Below are 25,988 nucleotides of genomic sequence, written 5' to 3'. Positions count from 1 at the left end.
TGGAATTCCTTCCCAGACCCTTCGAGGCAGATGTCTTTAGCATGAAACCACATCTCTACAGTAGCTCCTGCCCCAGGTGTATTTTCCACAGCACACATGGCTACTTCCGGTCGTGAGACCTTAGGAGCTGTATGTATTTGGGATATGCCTGTTGGTGACTGATTCACGTATAATGACAATAAAACCCACTTTATGTATACTTAAATCATATATTTTAATGACTGCTTACTATATTTCCTAAATGACTCCCCTATAGCTCAGACGGTAAAGAATCTGCCTGCAATGCAGGAGACAGGGTTTGATCCCTGGGTGGGAAAGATCCCCTGGAGGAGGGCACGGCAACCCACTCCAGTATTCTTGCCTGGAGACTGCCATGGACAGAGGAGCCTGGTGGGCTACAGTCCATGGGGGTCACAAAGAGTCAGACACAAATGAGTGATATTTCCTCAAGCAAAGCAAAATTAATCAGAAGAGTCGTGGTTCACATTTCTACATACTTCTTTACCCTCTGGCTTAAAGGTTAAAGGTGGCTGGACTCTCATTTCTGCCGTGCAGTCCATTATTTTGGTTCAAGTGTGTGAAGAAAATGCCTCACAGAGACATGTAGCTGGGAATGGAGAAATGCTTTATTACCCTTGTCATATGACGGTGGATTTTCTTCCTAAATATTAGACAAAATTCAACAGGTAGACGTTTCTGGAAGGTTAGTTGCAATATAGAATCTGAAACCATATCAACCATTGCTTCATACTCTTACGTTAAAATCCATGGAGCTATCTTACGCGTTGAACGGATCATTTACCCACATCATTCACTGGCCATTTGGAAAATAGTGCTTCTTGGGGTTATGCCGTTTTCCCAAGGGTTGACAGATTTTCTTAAACAATATCACAAAATCACATTTGTTAATATCACCTCTGAGTTCATCAGAAAGCTCTTTAAATACTGGGAAGTTGTCTGGCTTACAGTATCGGACACATGTTTTCCTTTTCACTTGAAAACTCAAAATTGTATCCCCAGCCACAGCTACTTTTTGCCTTGTAGTTGTGATAGGCTCACTTCATTTACTTTCGAGAAAACGTCTGAACAGCTGTGGCGAGTCTGCCAGGTGTATTTTGTGTAGGACGGAATCCCACGGCAGAGGGCTGGTTGGTGATAGCTCACCACAGGGGCTCCCCTTAGCTCCCACCCTTAAGGGTGCAGCGCTGTGAACATGAGCCCCCGGTTCCTTCCCCCGGAACATTCAAAGGACAGGTGCTCAGGGGCCGAGCTTTAACAAAGCTCATACCGTCCGTGCTTCTTCAGGGACATCGTTCAGTGAGACCGGCCTCTTTCAAGCACAGCTCTGCGTGCGTGTGTGGCCACTGGGGCCGGGGCCTGTATCGGAGGCGAGGGGACTCAGCCTCGTGCGCACCAGTGCTTCTGCGCCTTGGGCCAGTGTCTGGGGGGTGGCGAAGATAACCGATAGCTCAGCACAACTATAACGTGGCTCTGTGTGGACCCTCTGCCCGGGTCTTGGGGATCTGCAGACCACACTCTGAGAACTGCTGCGTGCCCAGGGGGGTTTTGTGAACGAGTGCTTTCGACTGGGGCTTCCAGAGGTGGATATACAGTCCTGATCCAGAGCTCCTTTGACTTTGGAAGCTGACAGGGCGTGCGCAGCCTGTGTGACCTAGCCCCGTGGGTGCTGACGACCCCCATACTCGGACACACAACTGTCTCCACGGTGAGAGCATCGCGCGAGTCACGGCCGTGGGAGAGCAGCCGTGAGAAACCGCACGTCCGTTCGGGATCGCGTTTTGCCACCAAATAAGTTGCACAATTGACTTTTGGTTCTGGTTTTGGAGTTGGCGACCTCTGTCACTCTCTCCACTCATCACGGGGCAGCTGGTGCACAGAGGCTGGCCTGAGGTCCAGCCTGGGGTCCCCGGGGGATGGAGGAGTGGTTCTTGGATGGAGGCGCGGCCCCCACGCAGAGCTCAGATCACGGGCATCCAGGCCGGGGGCACTGAAGCCCCCTCTTTGCCTGGCCCTGGGCCTCTCCCGCCAGCTCAGGCTGCATGTGTCCTGCACGTGCTGCCCTGCAGCTGCTCAGGGCGGTCTGAACATTCTAGACGCTTTCCAGCCTGCAGGCTTGTCTTCTTGCAGCCTCACCCATGAGAATCCAAGTTCCTCTAGGTCCTCGGCGGTGGACGGGGAGGTCAAGGTGACGATGGGGACGGTGAGGGGTGGGAGCCAGCTAGGGGGCTGGGGCTATCCCCATCCTCTCCTCTGGGTCTCCGCCCTGTGCTCCAGCCCCCCGGGACCTCTGACTCCTCAGCCACGCTTATGGTCACTCACCTTTAGAGACCCCCCCTTGGTGTCTGCGTTGGGCCCACAGAGCCCGGTGTGGTGGCAGGAGTGTGGACCATCTCAGGGAGACGTCCCCAAGGACAGAGACCATGACAGCTTGTCCCTGGCACATGGCAGCAGGGACAGGTCACGACTGTGGAGCGATTGCTGGGTCCTTGGGACTGTTCTAGAAGCTTCCTGTGGAGCAGTCTGTTGAAATGCCCAGCACCTGGGCTTCTGCGCCCATCAGCGCTCTCCAAAGAGAACACACTGTGACTCTGGTTTGCAGACTGAGGCTGCCGTGTCCAGAACCCTGGGGGCCACTGCAGGCTGGACGCTCGGGCGGGAGCAGAGTCCGTGGTCTCCAGCAAGGTTCCTCTCCTCCAGGAGACCTCCACCTTTGCTCTTGAGGCCTTGAGCTGGCCAGGTGAGGCCCACCTGCGTTTTGGAGGGTCATCTCCTTCACTTAACGTCACCTGATGGTAGGTGGTGATCGCCTCTACAACATGCCCCACTCTGCCCCCTCCCCGAGGGGGCTGGTGTTTCCAGACCAGGTCCCAGAGCCTCACGAAGTGACCCCAGAAACCCAGCATTCAGGCTCTGGGTGGTGTGATCAGATCTGCAGGAAGGAAATTGAAACGCAGGCTCCCGGACCCCAGCCTGGGCCCGACTCTCTGGGCAAGAGACCTGGAAACCTTCTTTAAAAAAACAAAAAAGTTATTTATTTACTTTGGTCATGCTGGGTTTCCACTGCTGCGAGGGCTTTTTCTCTAGTTGAGGCGAGCAGAGACGACTCTCTAGCTGCAGTGTGCAGGCTTCTTGCCACGGCTTCTCTCACTAGGGGGCTCCCAGGCTCTAGGGCCAGAGAAGGCAATGGCACCCCACTCCAGTCCTCTTGCCTGGCAAATCCCATGGACGGAGGAGCCTGGTAGGCTGCAGTCCATGGTGTCGCTAGGAGTCGGACTCGACTGAGCAACTTCACTTTCACTTTTCACTTTCCTGCATTGGAGAAGGAAATGGCAACCCACTTCAGTGTTCTTGCCTGGAGAATCCCAGGGACGGGGGAGCCTGGTGGGCTGCCGTCTCTGGGGTCGCACAGAGTCGGACACAACTGAAGCGACTTAGCAGCAGCAGCAGCAGGCTCGAAGGCATGCAGGCTTCATAGTTGGGGCTCCCAGGCTCTAGAGCACCAGCTCAGTAGTTCTGGAGCATGGACTCAGCTGCTCCACGGCGTGTGGGATCTTCCTGGAACAGCAACTCGTGGTCTCTTTACCTCTGAGCCACCAGGAAAGGCTGGAAACCTTCACTTCAACTAAGGTCCCTGATGACGGAGGCCCACCAGGGTCTGGCTCCTCTGGCAGGGGTGAAGCTCTGGAAGGGTGGGCTGGGTGGTCTCTCCCTTGCAGTGTGGCACATCGTCAGCCGCGGGCCCTCCGGTGCGTGACACGGACTGTGGCCCCGTGGTGGGCGGAGGATGAACGGGAACGAGAACCAGGTGGCGAGTCCTCCCAGGGACCCCATGGGTGTGTGACGAAGAAAGCAGAAGCATGCCCTGTGCGGCCTGTGGGGTCCCAGACGGGGTGACCCAGCCTACCCACTGGGGTGCTGGCCCCACCCCCCCGAGACAAAACGGGGTGTTGGTGTTCATGCTGGGGGTGCACAGCCTGCCCCTCCAGTGCCCCGGCCCCACCCTCGGGGCTCTGGGTCCCGTGGGCACCTCCCTGGCCCTCTCATCCTGGGCTAAGACCGTCTCCGCTTGGTCAGTGCCTACCCACTCCCCCTGCCACACCGGCCTCGCGATTTCACAGGGGAAGAGTTAAGAGCTCCACACAAAGGACTGACTCATAGACACGAAGGTCCTAGGAAGAGGGGCCAGCCCGGGGCTTGTGAACCTGGGACCTTGGAAGGGTCCCTCAGCTCTGTCCCCATCGGCCCCATTCCTGCCGCTCGGCCCTAAGTGGGCAGAGGGGCTGACCGCCTAGGAGGCCGGGTCAGTGAACTGGCCATCCTGGCCGCTGTAATCAAACACGCAACACAGAGCGGCTGAAGCACCGTTTGTCCTTCAGTCTGGAGGCTGGCGGCATGAGATCCAGGGCCCGGCAGATTTCGGGTCTGGTGGGAACCTGCTTTCGGGCTCACAGACGGCCGCTTCTGGCCATGTCTTTCTGGCCGTGTCTGGGGAAAGTGGCAGGGAGTTTCTGGGGTCTGTGAGGGCGCTGATCCTGGCATGAGGGCCCCACCTCCTGACACCAGCACATTAGCAGTTAGATTCCAGGTGAATCTGGAGGTTGGCGGGACAAACATTCATTCTGTGGCTGTAACACGTTCTCAGCTCCCAGGGATTAGGGGTGGACATCTTAGGGGGCCGTGCTGTCTAATACAGCCAGTCTGAGGGGTCCAGCAGGGGTGTTCTGAGAACCACACATCCTACCACGCGTCAGAGTGACAGGTTAGCATCTCAGCGTCCCTGGATATTAGACTGGATTCTCTCTGGACTTGGGGGGTGGTTCCTGCAATGCAAGATTGCCTGGGAGGTTCTCCACTGAGCAGAGCCTTGGTCTCCTCGCATCCTCCTGAGTCAGAAGCAGCTCTCTGCAGTCCAGGCTGTGACTCTGGAAGCTGCATTTTCAACCAGCCATGGCTCCTCCCACACTCACTAAGATTTGACTCTCTTGATCCAGAACAAGTGAGGTGTGGACCTGTCAACCAGGGAGCGGCGATTCCCAGACCTCCCCTCCCCCCTGCGTTCACCTCAGGGGCATCAGTGGGCACCTGTTTCCCTGGCCTCACACCCCATGTGTGTTTGCCTGCCCGACTGGACCGTGGGTTTCAGGAGAGCAGGGTCCGTCCACATTGCCGGCTGCCACAGAGCCTGCAGGTACCCAGTGGAAGCCAAGCTCCTGGATGCCCTCTGCAATGTTGATCAGCCAGGGGGCATCCTCAATGCCCACGGTCCACTCATCCAAAGGATTTAGAAAACAAAAACTGACCGTGGTGCGTATTCAGAACCTCCTGAAGATCGGAGCGCAAAGTAGAAGTCATTTTCTCAATCTGCACTTGCTAGTCGTACATACTCCGCATGTAAGCTCTTGACTCTCTGCTTCCCGGGGACTAGGGCCTGGCTGGGCGCTAGAAGGGCTGCCGCTCTGACCGCCAGTCAGTGACGGAGCACTCTGGGCGAATCCCCACGCCCCTGTGTGCTCCCGAGACAAGGTCTGGGGAGAGTCCCTCTGCCACCGAGGTTCCACCTGAGACAGCTCCCCGTACACAGGTGGCTGGGCAGAAGGGATAGTTTCTAGGCTAATTGCGCATTGCCCCCAATTCCACTCTCTCCAAGAAAAAGGCTCTTGATTATTCACGTATGAGAATGTGGCTTTAAATAGCACCTCAATTTGCTTCCTCACCCATCCAGGGGTCTCTGTGGATAGCGGGTGCCCAGGGGAATGGGTCTGCCTCCTAGAAGATCTGGAGCGGGGGTGGGGTTTGCCGTCTCCCCCACCAGGGAGGAGACCTGCTCCCATCTCATTTCCATGGGGTAGAGCTTCTCTCGCTATGACAATTAAAAAGATGGAGAAACCATTTGCATTTTTCCTGGGTGTTAATGACCTTCCAAACCAGCATTCAATTGTCTAGTTTAAAGTAGCTCGGCTCACGTTGCATGAATAATTCACCTGCCGCTGCGTTCTCCCACGCACAGGGCAAAAACCTCATTTTTGACCTAGTTCCTAAAGTTGAATCCATTCACGTAATCTTTTACACACACTTGGTTTTCTTTTTTTTTTTTTTTAAGGTATATGTTATTTTACTCACATCCTAAGTAAACTTAGTGCCAAGTTTTAGGGGCTTACACTGGTGATGTGGAGACCTAATTTGTTTTATATAACCCGAAGCCTTGAATTTAATTAATTTTCAGTCTTAGGCACAGAGGCACCCTCCACCTCTCTGAGATGTGGCTCAAGTAGGCACTGTAGGGATGGAGACAGAGGGAGGCATGGGAAAACCTGGCGTTCAGGGAGGCCTCAAGGTGGTCAAAGGTGCTCAGGCCGAGGCCTGGGGTCCAGGCCGGGGGTCAGGTAGACTGAGACCAGGGTGAGGCTGCAGCTCGCACCAGGGGCACTGCCTCCCTCCCCAGGAGCCTTCCATCATAGAGGGTCCTCTCACTGAGCACACGGCCTGCCAGAGTGCTTCCCCCCAAAGCGGAACTCCGCTGCAGAATTGTGAAAACCTAGGGTCCCGACCTCACCCTGAAGCTAGGAAAGCCGCATTTCTGGGCTGGGCCTTGGGTTTCAAAGCTGCTCCCTGACTGTTCTTCATAGCGTCCTGAGACTGCTGTAACAAGGGCCGCAGCTTGCTGCTGTTGCTCCGTAGCTCAGTCATGTCCCGTTCTCTGTGACCCTGTGGATTGCAGCACACCAGGCTCCCCTGTCCTGTACTATCTCCCAGAGTTTGCTCAAACTCAGGTCCATTGAGTCAGTGATGCCATCCAACCATCTCATCCTCTGTCGCCCCCTTCTCTTCCGGAAACCTTCAATCTTTCCCAGCACTGGGGTCTTTTCCAGTGAGTCAGTTCTTCACATCAGGTGGCCAAAGTATTGGAGTTTCAGCATCAGCATCAGTCCTTCCAATAAATATTCAGGGCTGATTTCCTTTAGGATGGACTGGTTTGATCATCAGACTGTAGCTTAGAACAACAGAAACGCGCTGTCTCACAGCTCTGAGGGCCGCAGTTCTGAGACCCACAGTGATGGAACGGTCATAATGGCTGTTCCAATGACGCTCATCTTACGTAAGATGTTTAAGCCTTGGGCCCCTCTCCTGGTGTTCTGGATTTACAGACAAGGAGACGTAAATGACTCAACTGCTGTTACACAACCAGGGTCGTGCTTAGTTGCTCAGTCATGTCTGACTCTGTGTGACGCCCTGGACTGTAGCCCGCCAGGCTCCTCCATCCATGGGATTCTCCAGGCAAGAATACTGGAGCGGGTGGCCATGCCCTCCTCCAGGGGATCTTCCCAACCCAGGGATCAAACCCAGGTCTCCTGCACTGATTATGGATTCTTACCACCTGAGCCACCAGAGAACCAGGGAGCAGAAGTCAACGCAGGTCCTTTTCCCTCCGGAGCTCTGGGTTCCCATCCGTCTGTCTGTCTCAAAACCCCCTGAAGCCTGAACGTAGCGCAGATCCCCCTGCATCAAGAGAAGAGCACCTGCCTCAGTCTTCATCCTCCACTTTCCGATCTGACGCCACCTTGTGTCCTGAAGTGACCTGAGATGCTAGAGACGCGCGGTGGACGGTGGGTCAGAGAAGGTCTGGCTGAGAAATGTTAGGACAAACCCCCACAGGCCAGGAGGCTTCCACACAACACAAGTTTCTCTCTCACGGTTCTGGAGTCTGGAGGCGTGAGAGCAGGGTGCCACACAGCGGGGTCTGGGGTGGACCCTCTTCCAGGCCTCTCACCTGGCGGGAGGGGAGAAGGATCAGGGTCCCTTTTACGGAAACAGGTTCAGTTCCTCTGGGCTCCACCCTGGTCACCTCCCTAAGGCCCCCCAGCCTAACACCATCACCCTGGGGGTTGGTCTTCCCAGCAAGAGTACTGCTTTGGAACACAGTCAGCACTGGGGATGCAGCATTTCAGACCAGAGCCAATGGGCTCGAGGACTGCGGAGAGGAGGCATGGAGAATGCCGTGGTTTCTAGGGTTGGCGGAGTCCTGGGCAGAATGGGGACAGGGACTAGGGGCAGAGACACGGCCTGGCGGCCCCCAGGCCTGGAAGAGGACCGGGAGGAAGGCCCCCCGTCAGGGACCTGAGCTGAGCCTGGGCCGCTTGCTGTGCTCGACGTGAGATGCGCCCTGAGAACGTGCCAGAGAGGTTCACATGGGGGCTCTGTGTGACCACAGACATCCCTGACCTCAGTGAGGACAGCGGCAGCCGGGGGTCCCTGTGATCAGGGGTCCGCAGGGGGCCGGGGGACTCTCCCCCTCCCCTGGGAAGCCTCCAGCCTCCTGTGCCTTCTCTGCAACTCCATCCAGGATGCTTTGCTTCTAAACCCCTCCGTGGCCTGTCTTCCCGCGGCTAATTCTCCCAAGCCTCTCCTGGCTTCTCAGAGCTCCCGTCTGTCCCCAGGAGCCCCAGAGCCCAGCGTTGATAAATCCATCCATCAAGCTCTCACTGCCAGGATTTCGGCCCCTTCTCAGAAGAGTAGCAAGTCCGTCACAAAGCCCTCAGCTCTGAGCGTGCTGCGCTTAAGGTAAGCCCTGGATATGTATTACACTGGAGGCGTTATAGGAAAAAAAATGCCTTAAAAAATGCAGTAGCATTTGCTGCAAAACATCCCCTGTCCTGGTTTGCTGAGCTCCTAGAGACCCTGCTAAGGCGGCCGAGGCCGTCAGTCCATCTCGGCTCTCGGACTCCTTACCAACCCTGGGTGTGAACCCTGGTCTCTCTGGAAAGCACTCATGTTGAGTTGCTTTGCTTGTTTGGGTCTTGAGGATCTGGGCGTGTGTGTGCCCATGCGTGTGCATGTGTGTGCATGTGTGTGAGCATATATCCATGGGCACGTGAGCCCCTCGAGATGGTGGGGGCTGGCTGAGGATCAGCTCCTATCCCCGGGAACAAGAGCAAGGGCCCCTCGTGAGCCCCCTCGAGATGGTGGGGGCTGAGGATCGGCTCCTGCTGGTCTATCAACCCCAGTGGGATTGGGAAACACGTCTCCTGGGGGACCCCAAGGGCACAGACCAGCTGCCCCCTCCACCGCTCACGGAGCCGAGGCTGCCCTTTCACCGAGATGGGCCTAGGGGCAGTGTACGAGCAGGGACTGTGCGTCCCGGAGCCCAAGCCTGTGGAGCCCCTGGGCGGGCCCGGGCTGCTGGTGGAGGGGCGGCCGTGTTAGATGGCCCCGGGACCTTACTCGCGTCCCTCCCGGACATAGAACATCTGGGATGTTCCCGGGGGTGACTCAGGCTTTGGGAGATAAACCTGTCCTCCTCCACCACAGGCCAGACAGCAGTGACCCTCGAGGACCACGGAGCCGACACTGCCTGTTCAGAGAAGGAGACACCCAAATCCCCGCAGGTCAGAGGTCTGGCCCCGCGGCTCACGGGCTCATGGGCAGAGCGTGGAGAACAAAGCCTCGAGCCGTTAGGTGCTGGTTTCTAACATAGACCATGTTCAGCCTAAAGTGGTGTGCCATCCCCTCCTCCAGTGGACCACATTCTGTCAGACCTCTCCACCATGACGCGCCCGTCTTGGGTTGCCCCGCGGGCATGGCTTAGTTTCATTGAGTTAGACAAGGCTGTGGTCCTAGTGTGATTAGACTGACTAGTTTTCTGTGAGTATGGTTTCAGTGTGTCTGCCCTCTGATGCCCTCTTGAAACACCCACCATCTTACTTGGGTTTCTCTTACCTTGGGCGTGGGGTATCTCTTCACGGCTGATCCAGCAAAGTGCAGCCGCTGCTCCTTACCTTAGACGAAGGGTATCTTCTCACCACCGCCCTTCCTGACCTTCAAGGTGGGATGGCTCCTCTAGGCCCTCCTGTGCCTGCACAGCCACCACTCCTTGGACGTGGGGTTGCTTCTGACAGAATGTGGTCCACTGGAGAAGGGAATGGCAAACCACTTCAGTATTCTTGCCTTGAGAACCCCATGAACAGTATGAAAAGACAAAATGATAGGATACCGAAAGAGGAACTCCCCAGGTCAGTAGGTGCCCAACACGCTACTGGAGATCAGTGGAGAAGTAACTCCAGAAAGAATGAAAGGATGGAGCCAAAGCAGAAACAATACCCAGGTGTGGATGTGACTGCTGATAGAAGCAAGATCCGATGCTGTAAAGAGCAATATTGCATAGGAACCTGGAATGTCAGGTCCATGAATCAAGGCACATTGGAAGTGGTCAAACAGGAGATGGCAAGGGTGAACGTCGACATTCTAGGAATCAGCAAACCAAAATGGACTGGAATGGGTGAGTTTAACTCAGATGACCATTATATCTACTACTGCAGGCAGGAATCCCTCAGAAGAAATGGAGTAGCCATCATGGTCAACAAAAGAATCCAAAATGCAGTACTTGGATGCAATCTCAAAAGCGGCAGAGTGATCTCTGTTCGTTTCCAAGGCAAACCATTCAATATCACCGTAATCCAAGTCTATGGCCCAACCAGTAACGCTGAAAAAGCTGAAGTTGAACGGTTCTATGAAGACCTACAAGACCTTTTAGAACTAACACCCAAAAAAGATGTCCTTTTCATTATAGGGGACTGGAATGCAAAAGTAGGAAGTCAAGAAACACCTGGAGTAACAGGCAAATTTGGCCTTGGAATACAGAATGAAGCAGGGCCAAGACTAATAGAGTTTTGCCAAGAGAACGCACTGGTCATAGCAAACACCCTCTTCCAACAACACAAGAGAAGACTCTACATATGGACATCACCAGACGATCAACACCGAAATCAGATTGATTATATTCTTTGCAGCCAAAGATGGAGAATCTCTATACAGTCAGCAAAAACAAGACCAGGAGCTGACTATGGCTCAGATCATGAACTCTTTATTACCAAATTCAGACTCAAATTGAAGAAAGCAGGGGAAACCGCTAGACCATTCAGGTATGACCTAAATCAAATCCTTTATGATTATACAATGGAAGTGAGAAATAGATTTAAGGGCCTAGATCTGATAGATAGAGTGCCTGATGAACTACGGACTGAAGTTTGTGACATTGTACGGGAGACAGGGATCAAGACCATCCCCATGGAAAAGAAATGCAAAAAAGCAAAATGGCTGTCTGGGGAGGTCTTACAAATAGCTGTGAAAAGAAGAGAAGTGAAAAGCAAAGGAGAAAAGGAAAGATAAAAGCATCTGAATGCAGAGTTCCAAAGAATAGCAAGAAGAGATAAGAAAGCCTTCTTCAGTGATCAATGCAAAGAAATAGAGGCAAACAACAGAATGGGAAAGACTAGAGATCTCTTCAAGAAAATTAGAGATACCAAGGGAACATTTCATGCAAAATGGGCTCGATAAAGGACAGAAATGGTATGGACCTAACAGAAGCAGAAGTTATTAAGAAGAGGTGGCAAGAATACACAGAAGAACTGTACAAAAAAGATGTTCACTACCCGGATAATCACGATGGTGTGATCACTCATCTAGAGCCAGACATCCTGGAATGTGACATCAAGTGGGCCTTAGAAAGCATCACTACGAACAAAGCTAGTGGAGGTGATGGAATTCCAGTTGAGCTGTTTCAAATCCTGAACGATGATGCTGTGAAAGTGCTGCACTCAATATGCCAGCAAATTTGGAAAACTCAGCAGTGGCCACAGGACTGGAAATGGTCAGTTTTCATTCTAATCCCAAAGAAAGGCAGTGCAAAAGAATGCTCAAACTACCACACAATTGCACTCATCTCACATGCTAGTAAAGTAATGCTCAAAATTCTCCAAGCCAGGCTTCAGCAATACATGAACCGTGAACTTCCAGATGTTCAAGCTGGTTTTAGAAAAGGCAGAGGAACCAGAGATCAAATTGCCAACATCTGCTGGATCATGGAAAAAGCAAGAGAGCTCCAGAAAAACATCTATTTCTGCTTTATTGACTATGCCAAAGCCTTTGACTGTGTGGATCACAATAAACTGTGGAAAATTCTTCAAGAGATGGGAATACCAGACCACCTGACCTGCCTCTTGAGAAATCTGTATGCAGGTCAGGAAGCAACAGTTAGAAGTGGACATGGAACAACAGACTGGCTCCAAATAGGAAAAGGAGTATGTCAAGGCTGTATATTGTCACCCTGCTTATTTAACTTCTATGCAGAGTACATCATGAGAAACGCTGGGCTGGAAGAAGCACAAGCTGGAATCAAGATTGCCGGGAGAAATATCAATAACCTCAGATGTGCAGATGACACCACCCTTATGGCAGAAAAGTGAAGAGGAACTAAAAAGCCTCTTGATGAAAGTGAAAGAGGAGAGTGAAAAAGTTAGCTTAAAGCTCAACATTCAGAAAATGAAGATCATGTCATCCGGTCCCATCACTTCATGGGAAATAGATGGGGAAACAGTGGAAACAGTGTCAGACTTTATTTTGGGGGGCTCCAAAATCACTGCAGATGGTGACTGCAGCCATGAAATTAAAAGACACTTACTCCTTGGAAGGAAAGTTATGACCAACCTAGACAGCATATTCAAAAGCAGAGACATTACTTTGCCGACTAATGTCCGTCTAGTCAAGGCTATGGTTTTTCCTGTGGTCATGTATGGATGTGAGGGTTGGACTGTGAAGATAGCTGAGCACCGAAGAATTGATGCTTTTGAACTGTGGTGTTGGAGAAGACTCCTGAGAGTCCCTTGGACTGCAAGGAGATCCAACCAGTCCATTCTGAAGGTGATCAGCCCTGGGATTTCTTTGGAAGGAATGATGCTCAAGCTGAAACTCCAGTAGTTTGGCCACCTCATGCGAAGAGGTGACTCATTGGAAAAGACTCTGATGCTGGGAGGGATTGGGGGCAGGAGGAGAAGGGGACGACCGAGGATGAGATGGCTGGATGGCATCACTGACGCGATGGACATGAGTCTGAGTGAACTCCGGGAGTTGGTGATGGATAGGGAGGCCTGGCGTGCTGTGATTTATGGGGTTGCAAAGAGTCAGACGCGACTAAGCGACTGAACTGAACTGAACTGACGTTCAACCTAAAATTCAGAGAAGTGAAAGTGAAGTCGCTCCGTTGTGTCTGACTCTTTGCGACCCCATGGACTGAAGCTCACCAGGCTCCTCCATCCATGGGATTTTCCAGGCAAGAGTACTGGAGTGGGTTGCCATTTCCTTCTCCAGGGGATCTTCCTGACCCTGGGATGGAACCCAGGTCTCTCGCATTGCAGGCAGACACTCTACCATCTGAGCCACCCGGGAAGCCCAATTCAGAGCAGCTTGCAAATCCTAGTGAAGATGATGTGGTTACTACACATCTTCCAGGGCAGGGTGGGAGGAGACAGGCTGAAGGCCTTGAAGGGGCCCTTGGGCACCCACTGACTCACCTCCTCTAGGGTCAGCCTCACCGCTTGCCCTTCCCCAGGGGGCTGCTTGTGGCACCAAAGCCCATGTGTGCACCTCTCATAGGCCCCAGAGTCCTCCGTGGGATGGCCAGGCTCGGGCAGGCTGTGTCTGAGCTCTGCCTCTCTGTCCACCCCCTTCCCCAGGCTGGATGCTAAGAAGTGTCCAGCACTGCAAGCTTCATCTCCACGCAGCCAGGGGCTGGGGCTGGGGCTGTCAGGACGAGGTCAGAACAGTACGAGTGAGGACTGGGGGCTGACTGCAAAGGCGGAGGGGAACATGCCCAGGGGTGGGGGAAAGGGGGGTTCTCCGGAGCAGCGGGGGGTTGGGGGGCAAGTCAGGACTGGGAGCCCTGGGCAGACCGAGGCGCTGATTTCTAAGCAGAACAATGACAAGCAGGGGCTGGGCTAGGGGTTAAGGGAGGCTCCCTGGTGCCTCAGATGGTTAAGAACCTGCCTGCAATGCAGGAGACCTGAGTTCGTTCCCTGGCTGGGGAAGATCCCCTGGAGAAGGGGATGGCTACACTCTAGTATTCTTGCCTGGAGAATCCCACGGACAGAGGAGCCTGGCGGGCTACCGGCTTTTGTGGTCACAGAGAGTCGGACACGACTGAGCGACAACACTTAAACGCTTCCCCGAGGCAGTGGGAGCAATTCTAACCCTGACCGCCAGGCAGCAGAGAGGGGACCCACTGCTGGGCGCCTGTCAGCCTCCCGAGAGGACTTTCTGACTCTGAGGAAAGTGATGAGACACGGCTTTTGGCCCAGCAGACTGACTGGCGTCAGCTGAGAAGAGCCATTCTACACTTGCTGGTAGGAAGGAACTCACCTTAGCTCGTCAGGCGTGATGACGGGATAGTCGTGATGTTGCTGAGATGTCTTTGCCCATTAGACATGCATATGGATGTATCTGGGTACGATGCCTTGATGACTGAAATTTGTTCTAAATATATTCCAACCACAAACATGGCAGGAGATATGACTGGAGGGTTGTTCAAGTTTTGTTGTTTTCCAGTTTTTGAGTCATATCTGACTCTTTGTGACCCCATGGACTGCAGCACGCCAGGCTCCCTGTCCTTCACCATCTCCCAGAGTTTGCCCAAGGTCATGCCCGTTGAATCGGCGATGCCATCCTCCTATGGCATGGCTCATAGCTTCACTGAGTCACGCAAGCCCCTTGGACGTGACATAGCAGTGATCCACGAAGGGGTTGTTAAAGCTGGGGTGGGGGGTGAGCATATTTTGATTCATTGTTCTATTCTCTGGACTTTGCTGTGTGTTTGAGATTTTCCTTAAGGAAGAATTTAAAAAGGATGGGGCAGAACCTCAAGCGTGTCTGATGAGAATGTGGGGACCAGGTTCTCTTGGACAGTCTAGGGAAGGTGACTTGAGGTTCGGGGTAAGCCATCTGTCACCTTTAACAATAGACGTGAAAACACGCGTACCCGCGGAGGCAGGTCACTTCTGCGTAAGCAGGAGCCAGAGCCTGCCGGCTCACCCACAAGGAGCTGGGCCTGGTGCTGCGCCATGCGGCCCATCCCGGGGCGGACACGGGTGAGCCGGTGGCGGGTGCGGGCTGGGGTCCGGTCAGAGAGCCAGCTGCTGTGGCCCCAAGCCAGATGTCTGAGCCCCAGAACCTCAGAACCTGACTGTACTTGCAAGGAAGGCCTTTAAAGGCATAACGAAGTTACAGTGAGGTCTTTAGGATGGGCCCACATCCATGACGACTGGTGTCTTTATGCCAAGAGATGAGGGCACAGACACGCACGGAGGGACGGTGGTGTAAGGAGATGGGGAGGACCACGTCCCCGGGTCGAGGACAGAGGCTCAGAAGGACGCAGCCCTGCTCACACCAAGATCTTGGATTTCCAGCTCCCGAGCCTGGGAGATGGCCCAGTACCTTGCCAGTCCTAGCGAACTGATCCACTAACCCCAGTTTTATAAAAATAAACAACAGCAGAAGCCCCTCTATATGTGCATGCTAGTGGAGAGGCCCCTCCTGTCCTGGGTGGGGGGGGGTCAGGGAAAGCCAGCTCGCGACTGCATTTTCTGCATTTCCTCTCACCAACCTAACCTTTGCCATTGAGAAAAATAACAGTTGTATTGTCAGAGAATTAAAAAAAAGAGAGAGAGCCATAGAGAAGAAAGGTTCTGAAACATGCATCAGGTGACTGGATTCATTTGAGGTTGTGAATTTCCAGAAATTCTGCATAAAATTGCATTTTAAAAAAGCCAGTTTAGTTGGGTACGGGAAGTAGAAATTTGGAGAAAAAGGTCAGACGTCCCATTTCTTCTGTTGGTGCTTCCTTCAGACTGAGTAAATCTGTTTGTCGTGCTAGGATGGTGACACTGTGTTATTTATAAGGTGGTCATAAAATTACCATATTTTGTCTTTCAGTAAAGAAGGACACTTCCCGGCAGATCCTCAGAGAATCTCAAGGTCGCAGGCTTGAGAGGAAGGCCGTTCTTGCCCCAAACCCTGGGACAGTTCTCCTCCCCTTGGCCTTGACACCCCGTGGACGTCTGGCTTCCTTTCCCACTGGAGTGACCCCAGCGCCCCTGCCCAGCCTGTCCAGAGGCGGCCTCCAGGCAGGGTGGGGCTGGCCCCTCCCTCACGTGGAGGAGCGGCAGTGCCCAGGGCAGACACGCCGGCCGTCTGGACACCTGCCCCTCCTTCCTTCTTTGCTCACACACTCTAACAGCACCCGGACTCTTCATTACAAAGAGCATAATTTTGGAGATCATTTTAAGGCAGTTAAAGGCCCAGACACAGGGCTTAGCTGGTGGGCTCAGTGGTAAAAAATCTGCCTGCCAATGCAGGAGACATGGGTTCGATCCCTGAGTCCGGAAGATCCCACATGCTGTGAAACAAGTGGGTCCATGCGCTGCGGCTACTGAGCCTGTGATCCAGAGCCCACGAGCTGCAACTCCCGAAACCCACGTGCCCTGGAGCCCGTGGTCCACGAGAGAGGCCACCGCATGAGCAACCCACGCGTCGCAACTAGAGAGTGGCCCCCGCTTGCGGTAAAGAAAGAAAGCCAGCTCCCAGCAGTGAAGACCCAGCATAGCCGAAAATAAATACATAAATAAATTTTTAAAAGATCCTTACACAGTGTAGAACCACCACGCGTTAAACACTGAAGTTAATTAAAATTTGAATTAGTGTAATCCGAAACGTTTCCACGTCTTCAGAAACACAAAGATTTTAGGTGGAAGCGGGTAAAGGAGGGGGAGAGAGGCTACATTTTTATTTATTTCTGTGTTCATTCCTAGTTTTGGACTCAGCCTCACCTGTGATTGGTTGTACCCTCCAGAACTAATCAGGCAGTTAAGTTGGCCCCGGGTTTTTCATGTCCCGCCCAGGCACCGATGAACCCGTGGCTGGGGTGGAAAGGCAACCTAGGAGAAGGCCTGTCGTCATCACCCGTCTTCATCAGAGGAGCTGCGCTCCACTGGACTTGTGTCTCACTTGCTGCTGCGTTCACCGTGCCCGGGACAGAGGAGGCCCCCGGGGCACCCGCCATGCGGATGGGCGAACGGAGGACGCACGCCAAGTGCGCCCACAGGGCTCAGCTCGCACCGAGGGTTGATGCCTGTCGCTCACCGGTTCCACCTGTGAGGGCAGACTGTGCCCTGGCACCCAGCTTGGCCCTGGCACCCAGCTTGGCACTGGCACAGGCGGGCGCCCCCGGAGTGTCTGTGGAATGAATGAATCTTGTAAATCGAAGACAGGATCCCCGAGCTCAGCTGGCTCCTAACCCCGGGGGACGTCCCCTTCATCCTGAGAAAGACACAGAGGTTCGAGGTGCCCAGGTCACGACTGCTTGGAGGGTGCAGAGTGCCCAGAGGGACACGTAACTTGGTCAAGCCCCATCCAGACCCATCTAGGCTCCAGGTCCCTGCCAGGGCAGACGGGAGGCGTGACCTTGGAGGAAGGTCACAGTGAGGCAGCGCTGCCGGCTTTGAAGACAGAGGCAGGGTCATGGCGCTGCAGGGCGTGGGGCCCTGTGGCTGGGGTCCAGTCACTCGGTCGTGTCCGACTCTGTGACCTCACGGACGGCAGCATGCCGGGCTTCCTTGTCCTTCACACTGTCCCGGAACTTGCTCGAACTCATGTCCATTGAGTCGGGGATGCCATCCAACCATCTCGTCCTCTGTCGGCCCCTTCTCCTCCTGCCCTCAATCTTTCCCAGTGTCAGGGTCATTCCCAGTGACTTGGCTCTCCGCATCAAGTGGCCAGAGTAGAGGAGCTTCAGCTTCAGCATCAGTCCTGGAAGAGGCAGGACTTGGCTTCTCCGCAGAGCCTTCAAGAAGAACAAGATGGGCCCCACTGACCAGCAGCCCAGTGAGACCCGTGTTGAACGTGACCTGCAGAACGGTAAGATGAGAAATGTGTTGCTTCAGGCCACGAAGTCTGTGGTAAGTCATTTGCTAGAACAGGAAGGAATGCAGCGCGGAACCGCCCATGAAGCCCAGAATCGCCTCCTTCCTTCCTGCTGGTGGCTGAGGCCTGGAGGAGGAGGGGCTGCATCACTGCTGACGGCAGTTGCGAGAGGACGCAGATCAGGTGGGAAATGTCACCTCTCCCCAGGCGATGCAGCCTAGCCAGCGACGAGCCCCCCTCTGGAACGCGGGCACCGGTGGGTGGGCTGCCCACGCCAGTGGATCCAACCTCGGTTCCAGGTACAGGTTCGAGGGGAGACGCTGGCTGAGCGATCTCTTCTGCACGTGGCCTGCTGGGACTCCTTGGGCAGGCGACGGGGCAGGGGAGGGTCGATGCTCGGGGCCTTCCAGCAATTCTCCCTGGGCCCCTAGAATGAGAAGCATCATCGCGAGTTCACGGGGCTGCACGGAGGCCCCAGTGTGGCCGAGGGCAGCTGCTGGGCCCCGGAGCTCCGCTGGGCGTGTCGGGTGGAGCTCGGACGTCGGAGCCTCTCATCTCCAAGGGCACCCATGTGCAGTCAAGGCTGAACGGATGCAGGTGAGGGACGTCTGAAAGTGTGGCAAATCAAATGGGCCTCATCCAGGCCGAGATTTAGAGAGATCCGGGGTCCCGGAGACCAGCCAAGCAGAGCAGATCTCAGTGGCCAGTTTCTCAGAAAGACCAGCTCCTCAGTTTATCGGGCTTATGAGATTCACCTGGGAGACAGGAAATCCTTGTTAGAGAAGGCTGGTCTGCAAGGCAAGGACTCACCCACAGGCAGACAGGCTCACGAGTGCTCCCATGCGCCCTGAAGCCATCTAGAACTGCCAGGCTGCCGGGACCCACGCTCAAGAGCTGTGTGCAAACGGCAGAGCCGGCCTGGGTTTCTTTCTTAACCTTTTCAAATCCAGTACCTGCATCTTTAGGACTCTGATTTCCCCAAGGCTCCTGGGACCCTGGGTCAGGTGTGAGCACACCCACCTGGGGCAGAGTGCAGGGCGAGGCCGGTGGGGGAGGAGGGACAGACCGCACACACCCACGTGCACAACCGCACACAACCCGCACACACCCACGTGCACAACCGCAGGGACTCTGCATCTGTTGCTGTTCAGTCGTCATGCTTGACTCTGCGGCCCCGTGGCTGCAGTGCACCAGGCTTCCCTGTCCTTCCCTATCTCCCCGAGTTTGCTCAAACTCATGTCCATTGAGCAGGTGAGGCCATCCAACCATCTCACCCTCTGTCGCCACCTTCTCCTGCCCTCAGTCTTTCCCAGCATCAGGGGCTTTTCCGATGAGTCAGCGCTTTGCATCAAGGACTTTGGACATGGACGCATTCAGACACCGTGGGCAAGAGGCGGTGTTCTCGGGCTTACTGGGAGGAGTCAGTAATAGTACATGACTCTTGGGCTTATTGGGAGGAATCAATAAAGTGAGTTAGTATTTGTCAGTCACCCAGCATAGCGTGGTGAATACTACATACATATTTGTTGAACAAGATAAAGTGAACGCCAGTATCTGGACATACTCAACCTGATGCATCCCACTCTGATCTTTGCTTTCCGGTCCTGCAAGTGAGAGGGGGTGAGAACCCAGCCTGGAGCCCAGTACCTGCTGAGGACAGAGCTGGGGAGTGGAGAGGACAGAGGTAGACCAGGGGACGTGCACGCTGGCAGGCAGTGTGAGCACCCGCGCACCGCACAGCAGAGCCTTGGCAGGATGCGGGCTGTCGCGGTGCTGGGGGACACACACACCTGACCCAGCCTCCCCGCCCTCAGTCCTGGGTTTACCCTGATGGGCGGCCCCGGCCCAGCTCCCAGGACGGGCCGAAGCACAGCCGCGCTCCGGCTCCGGCCCCTCCACAGGGGAGTTCTGGGCCTGTCTTTTCAGCGCCTTCTCCCTGGTGCTGGAGGGACCCCGGAGAGGGGAACGTGCTGACAGGTGATGCTGCTGCAGTGTCTCATCCAACGCTGGGCGCCCCGGGGAGGGACGTGCCGGGTGAGCCCCCGGCTGTCAGGCCTGCTGTCCTACGGGCCCCAGGAGCCCCCAGCCCTCCACTCTCCCCTCCTGTCTCCCCTCCCTCCTCCCCTCTGCTCACTCTCCTCCCCTCCCTCCTCCCCTCTGCTCACTCTCCTCCCCTCCCTCCTCCCCTCTGCTCACTCTCCTCCCCTCCCTCCTCCCCTCTGCTCACTCTCCTCCCCTCCCTCCTCCCCTCTGCTCACTCTCCTTCCCTCCCTCCTCCCCTCTGCTCACTCTCTTCCCCCCTCCTCCCCTTCCTTCTCCCCTCCCTTCTTCCCTCTGCTCACCCTCCTCCCCTCCCTCCTCCCCTCCCTCCTCCCCTCCCTCCTCTTCCTCCTCCCCCTCCCTCCTCCCCTCTGCTCACCCTCCTCCCCTCCCTCCTCCCCTCTGCTCACTCTCCTCCCCTCTCCTCCCCTCCCCACCCTCCCTCCTCCCCTCCCCACCCTCCCTCCTCCCCTCCCCACCCTCCCTCCTCCCCTCCCCACCCTCCCTCCTCCCCTCCCCACCCTCCCTCCTCCCCTCCCTCCAAGGCGCCTGCCTCCCCGTCCTCCTCCACCGTGGGCCCCGTGCCACAGTCTCGGGAACTGTATGAAGTTACGTGCTTGAGGAGCTGACAGCAGCCTCTGGGCTCAACTTTTGATCCGCTGGGATGCTGACATCTTCAAACTGGAGCGGGCTTCCGGCTCGCTGTTCCCTTAGTTGGTGGTGGCAGCTCTCCTGCAGGGGTGTGGCCGAGGCGTCAAGGGCGGGTGTGCGTGCGTGAGGAGCCAGGACGGGCTGTCCCGGGGCAGGGAGGCTCGGGGCCTCCAAAGGTGGACACGGGTCCCCGCCCTTCCTCGGAGCTGCTCTTCCCCAGGCCCCTGCCTCGCTGGGGGCCAGAGACTTGGCCTCGGGACGGGGGCACCTGTGGGCACGAGCGATGCTCAGGGCTCCTTAGGGACCCGCGTGGCTGGAGAGGGCCAGGCCCACCACTCTGGGCAGGCGTCAGGGTGTGTCCGCGGTCAGGGCTCTCTCCCGCGTCCCTGCTAGTCCAGAGGAGGACAAGGATGGTCTTCCGCACTCTGCTCGTCCTCCGAGTGAGGAGGGAAGACCCGCGGGGACAGATGCCAAGGTCCAGGCGTGGGCAGGGCAGGTTCCTCCTGGGGCCTGTCCTCCCCGTGTAGACGCTGTCCCCTCCCTGTGTCCTCACGTGATCGTCCCTCTGTGTATCTGTCCTGACCTCCTTTTCTTATAAGGACACCAGTCACATCGGATCCAGGCAGACCTTAATGACCTCAGGTTACCTTGGAGTGAAGTGAAGTCGCTCAGTCATGTCCGACTCTTTGTGACCCCATGGACTGTAACCTACCAGGCTCCTCAGTCCGTGGGATTCTCCAGACAAGAATACTGGAGCGAGTTGCCACGCCCTCCTCCAGGGGATCTGCCCCACCCAGGGATCAGACCTGCATCTCTCCTGTCTCCTGCATTGGCAGGCGGCTTCTTTACCACTAGCGCCTCGTGGGAAGCCTTAGAGAATGTGAAAGGGAAAGTGGTAGTTTGCGACCCGATGGACTGTAGCCTGCCAGGCTCCTTGTGGAATTCTCCAGGCAAGAATATTGGAGTTGGGTTGCCATTCCTTCTCCGGGGGAAATCTTCCCGACCCAGGGATTGAACCCAGGTCTCCTGCCCTGCAGGCAGATTCCTTACCAGCTGAGCCACCAGGGAGGCCCCAGTGATCAATTGTCCTTCAAGGACCCTGGCCAGGCCCGGGCTGCAGGCTGGTGTCCCTGCACGTGGATGGGCCCCAGCTGAGGCTCTAGTGGCTGGCCGGGGGGTGGAAACAGCGCAGGAGCAGGCTGGGATGGCTGCAGCCATCATTGTCAACTTTAAAGATATTCTGTATTTGAGGAAGAAGAGAAGGACGGATCAAACCGAGGTGCCTGGACTTGATTCTGCCTGCAAAGGGGAAGAGCCGAACTCTTCTGAGCAGGAGGCTGTATTCTGAGATTGCAGGGGAGCCACTCTGCAGGCCTGCAGGCTGGACAGGATATGGGGGGTGGGGGGCTGGGGAGGCCAGGGCAGGGAGCAAAGGGAGGCGGAAACCCTGGCCACAGATTTTATTTCTCTTAAATTCAGTTGCATCCCATTTCTCCAAAGAATTTCGCTCTCTGGTTTTTATACTGTGCTTAAATACCAAGTTAAATAATCCTCCCGCCCCACAAAGCTGTCATTTTCGTCCAGGAGGGGCTGGGGTCCTAGGGAAGGCTGCAGAACTACCCCCCACACCCCCCCAACCTGTCTTGGGGTGCTTTAATCCGGCTCCTAGAATGGGGCTGGCTTTTGTCATCCCCGCCTCCTCTCCCTCCGGGGAAAGCGAGGCCGGGTTTAGACTTCTGGAGTCAGGCAAAGAATTTCTGAGTGCGGGAGGCTACTCCAGGCTGGCTTAAAAACCCACTTTCATGCCAGCTGGGTTTCTGACAGAAATGCCACAAGCTGGCACCTGGCAGCGTAACCGAGCTGGCAACGTCGGGGAACTTTGATTTCTTGCAGCACGCTCAGCAGCGCCTTCAGCATTTCAGCGGCCCTCCCCTGTGACTTGCATTTCTTAGCAGGGCTGCTGTGGAAGCCGGCTCCGAGGATGAGGAGTGGACTGGGCGGTGTGCATTTCCAGGGAGGTTTGAAGTGCGCATTGCTGCTCGTTCTAAAGGTCTCAGCTCAAGTCCGGTCAAATCAGGCTGGTTTTCTGTAAATCGGTGAGTCACGGTTATATTGATTCTTATGGACAAAGCAGAGTGGAGGGAGGCGGGAGCCAGGGGTCTGGCGTGGGGCCTGGGTTCAAACCCTGACTCTGAGGGATGCAAATTGTGTGACTATGAATGGACACAGCACTCTGCTGCGAGACTCACGGGGAAAACGGGAGGTGCTCAGCCTCCCTGGCCTCTGTGAGCCAGATGTAATGGCCATGCAACCGCTGATGAGATGCATCTAAATGGGAAATGGGAAGTCCTCAGGGTGGGGGCCTGACTGGGGGCTCAGATGGTAAAGCTGCCTACAGTGCCGGAGACCTGGGTTCAATTCCTGAGTCAGGAAGATCCCCTGGAGAAGGAAATGGCAACCCACTCCAGTACTCTTGCCTGGAAAATCCCATGGATGGAGGAGCCGGGTGGACTATAGTCCATGGGGTCACAAAGAGTCGGACACAACTGAGCAACTGCCCTTTCTTTTCTTTCTTTCAGGGTGGGGGGCACACTGAACCCCACCCTCCCACTCCCCTCAGTCCTGCGTTGCCCCCAACCCGAAGCTTGCTTGCTTTCCAAATGATGACTTTCCCATGCTGACATCCGGGGCCAAGTCCACGGACCATGCTCAGCATCCAGTTTTGTCCTTTCAGTATCAGAAGCTCACCAGTGACCGTCTGCTGGACAGCTGACTAGAGAGGCTGAGGCCAGGAGGCCGGGGAGGGGGCACCGGGCCCGGGAGGGGCAGGCGCCGTCACCTCCGGAGCTCGTCCTCACAGAGGCGGCACCTCAGCCAGGACCCTCCTGTCCCTGTCCCTCAACCTGGGGGACGTGTGCCACCAGGTGTGGATGAGACGCCAGCACGTGGCACTTGGAGCCACAGGGCAGACGGGGTCTGGACCCCATTCAGCCCGAGGGGTGGGCCCAGCTGCAGCTCCCGAGTGCCCCCGTCCCCAGGTAGGGGTGGCCGGGGGGTGGGAGCAGGTTGGCTCCGCCGGGGTGCACAGCCCTGGACGAGCCTGAGTCCTTGGGGAGCCCCACTTGTCCTGCGTTTCCCTGCCCCATGAGTGCACGGTGCCCTGTGCTTTTGACCTTGTAGGACCTTTGCAAACATTAACCCCCTCCCCGTCACAGCAGCTGTTTGAGGCCAGCACTATCGCCGCCCCCTACGCACGAGGCAACTGAGGTGCACATGGCGGAACAGCCGGGAGCCCCGAGCATGAGGCTGATCTTCGCAAAGCTTCCACGTGGACTCAGGCTCCGTGTGAGGTGAAACGCTATGACCAACATAGACAGCATGTTAAAAAGCAGAAACATTACTTTGCTAACAAAAGTCCGTCTAGTCAAGGCTGTGGTTTTTCCATTGGTCGTGTATAGATGTGAAAATTGGACTATAAAGAAAGCTGAGAGCCGAAGAATGGATGCTTTTGAACTGTGGTGTTGGAGAAGACTCCTGAGAGTCCCTTGGACTGCAAGGAGATCCAACCAGTCCATCCTAAAGGAGATCAGTCCTGGGTGTTCATTGGAAGGACTGATGCTGAAGCTGAAACTCCAATACTTTGGCCACCTGATACAAAGAGCTGACTCCCTGGAAAAGACCCTGATGCTGGGAAAGATTGAAGGCAGGAGGAGAAGAGGATGGCAGAGGATGAGATGGTTGGATGGCATCACTGACTCGATGGACATGAGTTTGAGTAAACTCTGGGAGTTGGTGCTGGACAGGGAGGCCTGGTGTGCTGCAGTCCATGGGGTCACAGAGAGTCAGACATGACTGAGCGACTGAGCTGACTGCAGTTCCCCCTCTAGGTGGCCCAGCCGCTGGGTGTGGCCGGTGTCCGACCGGGGGAAACCTGCCCGGGGTGGGGGTGGGCCGGGAATCTCCGAGGGAGAGGAAGGTGCTCGGCAGCCTTGGGGGGTGCGAAGCCCAGGTGTGTATGTGTTTATACACGAATAACGGAGTCACGTTGCTGCACCTGAAACACAACATTCTGAGTCAGCTACACTCCAGGAGGAACTGAATTGTTTTTAATAAAAATGAATAAGTTGAAAAAGACGGGAGACCGAGCCAGGAGTGACAGAGAGATGCAGAGAAGGGGGCATCACCTGAGGGGCACCTCCCCCCGCCTGCGCCAGCCTGGTTCCTGGCCCCGCGGCAGAGTGCACCGCGGCGTCTGTGTCCAGCCCCTCCCGGGCTTGGGCATCCGCTGGAGGCTGCGGGTGTGGGTGGAAAGAACTGCCCAGGTGATTCTGACGCAGCTCCCTTCTCCCTCCTCAGGTGAGACCCCTGCTTGGACCATGGCTCTGAGACACAGGGCCCAGGGCTGTGGGGACAGGAAAGACAGCATCCGGAGCTCCGTCCTGCTCAGGGGACTGCCCCCCGGCGGTGAGGCAGGTGGTCACGAAGAGTCAAGTGAGAAGAGTTGAGAAGGGGCAGCCGGTCCAGCTCCGGAGCCACGGCTGAGAGCCTCATCCTCTCGCCAGCCCGCCCTCTTTGAAAACACCTCCCCGGCCGTTTCCATTGCTGCAGCTGTTGCTCCCATGACAGACTGCACCCACTAAGCAGAAATGACTTCTCCCAGCTCCCTCGAGAGCCTCAGAGCAGCCCCGGGATGACCCGCGTCCCTCTCGTGAGTGGATGTCACTTTTGCCAACAGCCAGGATGCCAGCTGCTTGCGGGCCAAGCCGGCCTGTGGGAGCCCTGGGCAGGGAGCGCTGGCAGAGGGACTCTGCGTGTGCAGGGTGGAGCTGGACTGATGGCCAGTCCTGACGGAGGCCCCACCTTGTCTCCAGGGACAGAGGAACGGGTTGAGACATATCCCCTACACCATTTGTTTTCAAATCCTTGGAAGCAAACCTGGAGGATTCCGCACAGCACCAGGCTGGGAGCAGGAAGCTGCCTTCTGCTTTCTGCCCTTCATCTTCACGACAGACTCCTAGACAGAGGGCTACGTTTGTCCAAGCCTCAGCAGCCGCATCTGTAAAATGGGTATAAAACACCCGATACCCCGCCGATCCCACAAGGCTGCTGAGATGAGACCAGGCGCAGTCCTTGGGACACGCCTGACCCTGACAGAAGTAGAAGCACCGCCTTGGCCCCCAGAGCCCCGGCAGCTGGGCCAGCATCCGCTCCCCTCCCCCCGCCCAGGCCCGCCCCTCCTCCCGGTGCTTCCCACCCTCTGGGTGATTTGGCCTCAGTCTCCGGCCACGCAGACATTCCTGGTGGAATTACAGGAATCACACCATCCTCAAGCAAAATGCCGACTGCATCACTTCCCTGATGGGAAGCCTGTCTGGTGTCCAGCTGCTCACAGAGATCCGGCCATGGCCCCCCATCCCACCCACCTGCCCAAGCCCTGCGCATCCTCTGACCTCCCAGCTATTCCTTCTGACCAAGCGCCCCTCCGTACCGCATCCACGCCTCCAAGCTCGGCTCACCCTCAAACACGCGGCTGG

Source organism: Capricornis sumatraensis, chromosome 5, assembly GCF_032405125.1.
Source record: "Capricornis sumatraensis isolate serow.1 chromosome 5, serow.2, whole genome shotgun sequence".
NCBI classification, from domain to species: domain Eukaryota; kingdom Metazoa; phylum Chordata; class Mammalia; order Artiodactyla; family Bovidae; genus Capricornis; species Capricornis sumatraensis.
The sequence above is the reverse complement of the archived record's forward strand: the minus strand, read 5'-3'. Positions refer to the sequence as shown.